This window comes from Lolium rigidum, chromosome 7, assembly GCF_022539505.1.
Source record: "Lolium rigidum isolate FL_2022 chromosome 7, APGP_CSIRO_Lrig_0.1, whole genome shotgun sequence".
Classification (NCBI taxonomy): domain Eukaryota; kingdom Viridiplantae; phylum Streptophyta; class Magnoliopsida; order Poales; family Poaceae; genus Lolium; species Lolium rigidum.
The window spans coordinates 138,739,950-138,748,275 of record NC_061514.1 but is presented as its reverse complement, the minus strand read 5'-3'; positions in this window follow the sequence as shown (position 1 = coordinate 138,748,275).

Here is an 8,326-nt window from a genome sequence, read left to right as displayed (position 1 = left end):
TAGGAACAAGGCCTAGGGATTAGACTTTCACTAGTGGACACTCTCAACATTGATCACATAACAGAATAGATAAATGCATACTCTACACTCTTGTTGGATGATGAACACATTGCGTAGGATTACACGAACCCTCAATGCCGGAGTTAACAAGCTCCACAATAATGCTCATATTTTAGTAACCTTTAGTGTAAGATAGATCAAAAGACTAAACCAAGTACTAGCATAGCATGCACACTGTCACCTTCATGCATATGTAGGAGGAATAGATCACATCAATATTATCATAGCAATAGTTAACTTCGCAATCTACAAGAGATCATGATCATAGCATAAACCAAGTACTAACACGATGCACACACTCGTCACCTTTGCACACGTGCGAGGAGGAATAAAACTACTTTAATAACACATCACTAGAGTAGCACATAGATAAATTGTGATACAAAACACATTGCAATCATAAAGAGATATAAATAAGCACTTCACTACGCCATTCATAATGGTGAGTAAGTATTCTGTGAAATATAGCCTAAGAGACCCACACGGTGCACACACTGTCACCTTTACACACGTGGGACAAGGAGTCTCCGGAGATCACATAAGTAAAACTCACTTGACTAGCATAGTGACATCTAGATTACAAGCATCATCATATGAATCTCAATCATGTAAGGCAGCTCATGAGATTATTGTATTGAAGCACATAGGAGAGAGATGAACCACATAGCTACCGGTACAGCCCCGAGCCTCGATGGAGAACTACTCCCTCCTCATGGGAGCGACGGCGGTGATGAAGATGGCGGTGGAGATGGCAGCGGTGTCGATGGAGAAGCCTTCCGGGGGCACTTCCCCGCTCCGGCAGGGTGCCGGAACAGAGACTCCTGTCCCCCAGATCTTGGCTTCACGATGGCGGCGGCTCTGGAAGGTTTTCCGTATCGTGGTTTTTCGCCTCAGGGGTTTCGCGACAGAGGCTTTATATAGGCGAAGAGGCGGCGCAGGAAGGTCGAAGGGGTGGCCACACCATAGGCTGGCGCGGCCGGGGCCCGAGCCGCGCCACCCTATCATCCGGGGCCCACAGGGCCCCCTCCGGCGGCTCTCGGGTGTTCCGGATGCTTCCGGTGAAAATAGGAACCTCGGGTCTTGATTTCGTCCGATTCCGAGAATATTTCGTTACTAGGATTTCGAAACCAAAAACAGCAGAAAACAACAACCGGCACTTCGGCATCTTGTTAATAGGTTAGTTCCAGAAAATGCACGAATATGACATAAAGTGTGCATAAAACATGTAGGTATCATCAATAATATGGCATAGAACATAAGAAATTATCGATACGTCGGAGACGTATCAAATATTACCACCATCAACCACACGCCAGCAAGCACTTTTCTGGCGCCGTTACTACTGCTCATATATATTCATGCCACCTGTATTTCACTATCTCTTCGCCGAACTAGTGCACCTATTAGGTGTGTTTGGGACACAAGAGACTTCTTGCTTTGTGGTTGCAGGGTTGCATGAGAGGGATATCTTTGACCTCTTCCTCCCTGAGTTCGATAAACCTTGGGTGATCCACTTAAGGGAAACTTGCTGCTGTTCTACAAACCTCTGCTCTTGGAGGCCCAGCACTGTCTACAAGAATAGAAGCACCCGTAGACATCGGGTACCACTTAAGCATGAAGAGGCAAGGTGCCCCTTCTCACGACATAAGTAGCAAGTGTTCCCCTTTTTCTTCTTTATTGATTTCTTCGCTTGGGGAACAATAGTTTGATTCTCCTTGGGAGATGGCCTATCTTCAACTTGAGGTCGAGCTTGAGCTTGAGCTTGAGCACCTTGTGGCCGTTTCCCTTGTTGCTTCTCACTTAAGTGCTTCTTCTTCTTCAATGGGCATGATCTAACGTGATGCCCTTCAACCTTGCACTTGAAGCGAACAATCTTGGCCGAGTCCTTGACTTTGTCTTGGCCCTTCTTCTTGTTGCTCTTGCTCTTGGACTTGTTCTTGTTATTGGAGTTGAATCCAAGTCCACTCTTGTCATTGGGGGATTGTTGCACACTCAACATCTTGTCAAGTGCGGATTTTCCTTCATGACGTTTTTCCAAGTCTTTCTTCAAAGAAAGAACTTGGGCCTCGAGCTCTTTTATTTCCTCTACATGGTTAGTAGAAATACAAGTACTAGAGGAAGTAGAAACTTCATTGTTAGAGCAAAAAGGCAAAGCAAGTAATCCAACACAAGGTGTATCACTAGTTTGACTAGATGGATTACAAGGACTAGCACATGGCAAAAAAGCATTTTGAGTTGAGGTTGTGCTAGTGTCCAAATTAGGCTCACAAGATATTACTTTAGTGTTACTTACCTCATGATCTAACTTTAGCCCATCATAGGAGATTAGAAGATCATCATGAGAGCCCGAGAGCTTTTTATGACTTTCTTCCAATTTCCTATAATTGCTAGTTAGCAACTCAAGTTGAGCCCTTAGCTCAACATTCTCCTCTAAGGTAGATGCTTCACAAGAAGTAGAGTTAGTAGCACAAGCATCATCAATAGGTTTTTCATTTTCAAGCTCATAGGATTCAATTTTTTGTGTGAGCATAAAATTAGTATGCTTCTCATCTTTTAGCTCTTGCTTGAGGAGACTGAATCTCATTCTCCCATTTTCAACATGGGACTCCAACTCCACTATGTTTCCTTGTATTTATTTAAGGTTTCCATAGAGTGTTCGAGATTAGCACGAGCTTCTTTATTACCATGAAGAGAAGCATATACCATCCCCATATCATGCAACAAAGTATTATACTCTTCATCATTATCATCATCATCACTCTCATCGTTAGAGGATGTGTTAGGAGTCAAAGTAGGAGATACCTTTGATCCATTTGCCATAAGGCACATGTGCATACCGGAGGATGAAGATGAAGATATTCTTGAATCCCCATTTGAAATCATGTCTTGATCCATAGAGTGTTCGGTTTCCTCTACATTGTTAGTCAACAAACAACTAGAGGAAATAGAAGCATTTTGATCATGGGAGCAGGACAAGGTAAGCATATCATCATGAGATCTATGTAAGCAATTTACACATGATATGCAAGGACTATCAACACAAGCATGTAGATTATTTTTAGTGCTATATGTGTTCAAGTCCAAAGAGGAAACATTTCAATGGGATAGAGATGAAGAATCATCACTATTGAGCACAATATCAATATTGCAATTTTCCTCACCACTCACCATATCATTACCTTGTGTCTTTCAACACGTTGGTGAAGTGGAAGAAGATGAGAACTCATCACGACCGGAGGTGGGAGCAACTTGGAGCTCTTCATGATGTGAAGGGGAAGAAAGCTCCTCGGAGACACCACCGACCAAATGAGAAATGGATCCACCAAACATTTCCTTAAGCTTGATCCACATCTCATGAGACGACTTTCGCTTTATATATATCAAGAACCTACGAAAATCTGGTCTCAAGGAGAATAAAATCTCATTAGATACTTGAGCTTCAAGATGTAAGTTTTTCTCATCCTCTAAAGATAGATTTTGAGGATCCATCGGAGGAGAAAAACCTACATCTAGAAATCGCTCTATATTTGGACACAAGGTCCGAAGATTACAAAGCAAGCAATTTCTCCACAAAAGATAATTTGTGCCATTAAAGATAATTGTGTCATTGTGCACTATATTACTAGCCGACATCTTTACTCTCAAGGCAGTGAAACCTTAAACAAGGAGGGACCTTGCTCTGATACCAATTGAAAGATCAAGATGTCACCCAGAGGGGGGGGGGGTGAATAGGCAATTAAAAACTCTTACGGATTTGTCTTGTAAGAATGCGGAATTAAACTAACGTTTGAATTACAAGCACAAACCCTAAATATGCTAATCTTAACTAAGTGTAACAATAACAACTAGAGGTAGACAAGATAGGCACAAGATATATGTAGCACAAGTCATAGCAAGATATATGTACTTCAAGCACGATGGCTATCACAAGGAAAGAGAGCTCGGGTATAGAAATAACCGAGGCACGCGGAGACGAGGATGTATTCCCGTGTTCCCTTCCTTTGCAAGAAGGTACGTCACGTTTGGAGGAGTGGAGGTCCCACGAAGGATTCCCCAACGCCACGAAGGCTCACCCTATTCTCCGAGCCACACCCACGAAGGATAATGGCCCTTTTCTTATGGTTAGCTTTTCCTCCACTCCGGAGATGGCAAGCTCCACAACCACTTCACAAGCTCCACGAAGGAGAAGCCCGGGCCCCTTCACAATCTTCCACGAAGAGATCACCGGGACATCAACCAAGCCAACTAGGAGGTCTCCTCCAAGAGTAACAAGCTCACGGTCTCTCATTCGAACTAATCGTGGTGGAGAGCTCAACACTATGCAATGATGCAAAGCAAGAACACTAGAGGTGTTCAAGTCCTTCATACTCAAATCCCACCCAAGCAACAAATGCTAGGATGAGATTGGAGAGGAAGAACAATGGGGAAAGTCAACAAAAGACTCCAAGATCTAGATCCAAAGGGTTCCCCTCACTTAGAGGAGAAATTGATTGGTGGGGATTGTAGATCTAGATCTCCTCTCTCAAATCCTCAAGAATGGGCAAGAATCATGGGAGGAATCAAGAGGGGAAGGTAGTTCTTCGAATAGCAACACTGGAGGTGAAGAAAGGGGAAGAACTACTCAGCTCAAGGTAGAAGAAGGCTATTTATAGCTAAGGGGCAAAATAACTATTGGGGGAAAAGTCAAGGAAAACTGTTCAGAAAACGGGCATAAAATTCGGCCCAGCCGGCCAACCGGCCGGCCGACCGGACCAGGCGCTGGACGGGTCGGCATGCAGGCCGGCAGAGCCGGACTTGGCACCGAACAGGCCAAGCGGCCCAGCAGGGCGACCGGTTAGCCGGGCCATGTGCCGGCAGGCCGGTCAGCGGGGCGAGTGGGCCACGCCAGGGAGAGAAGGCCCAAGCCGGCAGGGAGGCCGGTCGGTCCGGGCCGCACGCCGAGCAAGCCGGCAGCCGCCGGGACCTAGGCCGGACCCTGGCCGGATGCTTACAGTACATGGCCCGGTTGCCATAGGCCCATCAGCCGACGCATACCGAGCAGGCCGGTGCCAGGCCCGGTCAGCCGGGCTGCAGGCCGATTTCTCAGCCCCCCCCTTTTTTTTTTCTTTAAAGTCTTTTCCCTTTTTCTTTTATAACAAATGCTCCCGAAAATCACCCAACCTTGAAAATGCCATAGAAGAGTCATACGAACTCCGTTTTCGATGAACTTGGGCTTGTTGTAAAGCTAGCAACAAGCTGAAGAATCTCACATAGAGGAACACCAAGAAACAATAGGGATATGCAAAGTATGCAAAGGATTGAGCTCCCTAAGACGATGTGATCAAGTTACCCAACCGAAAGCCACTCTTAATAGTGCGACTATCTATCCTATAATCCGGTCTCCCATCAACCACCTTGAGACTGGTAAAAGGAAAACCTATCAAGGTCATACCTTTTCCTTGCGCATCCCGCTTGATCTTGATGATAACTCTTCAAGCTCCACTCAAGCCGGAATGCCTCACTTGATCATCGTTGCTAAGTGAAGACTCACAAATGCTCCCCCATACACCATGATGGGAAAGCTCCATTTATGCACAACTTCACATGTCCATTATCACCAAATGGACAATAAGCTTCACGCATGTGATCCACTTGAGATGCTCATCTTGAACTTGCCCAACTCAACCTTGTATCTTCTCATACTCTATCATAATTTCTTGAGGTGTATAAAGAATTCTTCACTTGGAATCAAGCTCTCAAGATCTTGATCATTCATTGCTTATCACATAAGATAGAGCATGGCTAATATTGAGTTCCACATAAGAACTCCATCTTCATTTCTTCTTCTTGATCATATCACATATATATCTTCAAATCGATGATCTTGATGCCAATACACAAGGTGTATCTTTATCTTCATGGCATCCATACTTGAATCCAACACATGGAATACAAGTATTACCTATGGAATACTCAATGAAAACATTAGTCCATAGGGGTTGTCATTAATTACCAAAACCACACATAGGGGAAATATACCCTTACAATGAGGTCATATCGGATGACTCAGAGTCATCGGATCCAACCGACATAGATGATATCGTCCGAGGGGCGGGTGACAGGTAAGAGTTTGTTGACGCTGTCAAACCAGTCGACATATCAACTGACGATGACGTGGTCGATTCTGCGACCGGTGAAGACGAATTTCTTGCTGATTTGGAGACAAACGGCTCATGCAGTTGTAGGATCCCTTCCGTATTGATGTTACAGTGGACACTTCCGAACGTCAAGCCTAAGCCTCCTTGCAGATCCGAAAAGGTCGGGCGAGACGATTCATTATGTGGAGTAAACTCGAAGGATCCGAATCGAATTGAGTTCCCCGAGCTTGGTGATGAAGAAGCCGGCGGAGACGTCGGCGGTGCTGACGAAGCTGCCGATGACATTATCGAACTTGCCGATGCTGGGTCTTGTGCCAACAGGCTTCCCACAGACGGTGCCAATTGTCGAGGGTACTCCCCGACAATGCCATCCTTTTGGGGCTTAGGGTAGATGGAATTCTGTAGGCTGACACGAGACATCGGTTATCAAACAAGCGAGGAGAGCGATTTACCCAGGTTCGGGGCCCTCGATGAGGTAAAACCCTTACGTCCTACCTGTCTGATCTTGATTATGAAAATATCGGGTTATAATGGGGTGCCGAAGGTTTCAGCTATGATCTCGTCGGGAGACTAAGCTCTGTAATGACCTAGCTCTAGACTTGCTATGGCTATGATAACTATGATTGCGTGTGTCCCTCGGCAGCCCCTCTCCTGGCCCTTATATTGGGAGCCAGGTCTCGAGAGTATTGTCCGGGTACGACTAGGTTACAAAGAGCCCTAGATCTAAACTTTCCTTGTATTTTTCGTCTTCTTGCCTTGTCCTTCAAGAATCCTTGTTCGGAACCGTCGTAACGGCCCACCTGGTCGTCGAGTGCCTTCATGGGCCCCTGGCTGGGCCGTAAGAGGTAGTACAATACTAGGTATCCGAAGGGTAATGCCCACATCAGGAACCGTGACCTAGGCCTTTGTGGCGAGGGTCACCGAAGAATAAGGTGAGGCGCCTTCGTGGCGCTCGGTGTGTGGTGTGACTACCGCATCTTGGGGTGAGGCCTTTGTGGCACTGGTGTGCATCGAGGAACCACACCTCAAGGTGAGGCCATTTGTGGCATTTGGGAGCACTAAGCCACCACACCTCTCCAACGGAGATTAACACTCGCAAGAGTGTGAACTTCGGGATAAATCATCGTCTCCCGTGTGCCTTGGTTATCTCTATACCCGAGCTCTTTACTTATGCTTTTTTACTTTGTGATAGCCATCGTGCTTGAAGTTATATATCTTGCTATCACATAGTTGCTTGTATTGCTTAGCATAAGTTGTTGGTGCACATAGGTGAACCATAGTATATAGGCTTGGGGCTTGACAAAGTAAACGCTAGTTTTATTCTGCATTTGTTAAGCCCATCTCGTAAAAGTTTTAAACCGCATATTCACCCCCATCTAGGCGACATCCGTGTCCTTTCAGTAAGTTTATATTGACACTTACAATTACCCGGTTACACGACTGCCATGTAAAATCATCATACATAAACGCTTGTTGCTGCATTGCGGAACCACTGAAAGTTCATTTAATACATGTGTTTCTAAAGGATGGAGAAGCATACCATCAAAACAACAGAAATCAACCCCGCATGATTTTATCTTGTAAATTTCATGAAGTGAATCGAGCATTTATTCTTGGATTGTTGTCCATGTAGAGAACAACATTATCATTAGCGGGTGGCATAGAATAACGATGCTCGGAGGTAGAGTTGCAAACCTAGTAAGTTGGAGTATGTTGATACACACGACTAATCGGGTACACAGATCCTCAATAAAATCATTGATCATGCATACAAATCATGTTGCAATCCGACAACACTCAAAGTCCATTTAATACGCATGTTCCTAAAAACACAAACAAACGTAGCATTACAATAACGAAAAGACAATTACAATAACGAAAGACAATACCGCATGGAATCTATTGCTTTTTGTAAATTTCATTATCCAAACGCTAGATATGAACATGATACAAAATCTAAAGAGAGCGGGGGTTCATGTACGACCAAGTATAGTCCATATAGTCTAACTTCTTGGTAATCATATGGCTTGATTTTACGAAAGGCGCCGATGAAAGATTTCGATGTACTCCTCCTTACACAATGTAGTTGCATATATGTTTTATTATTATAAAGTTAAACGATATGAAGT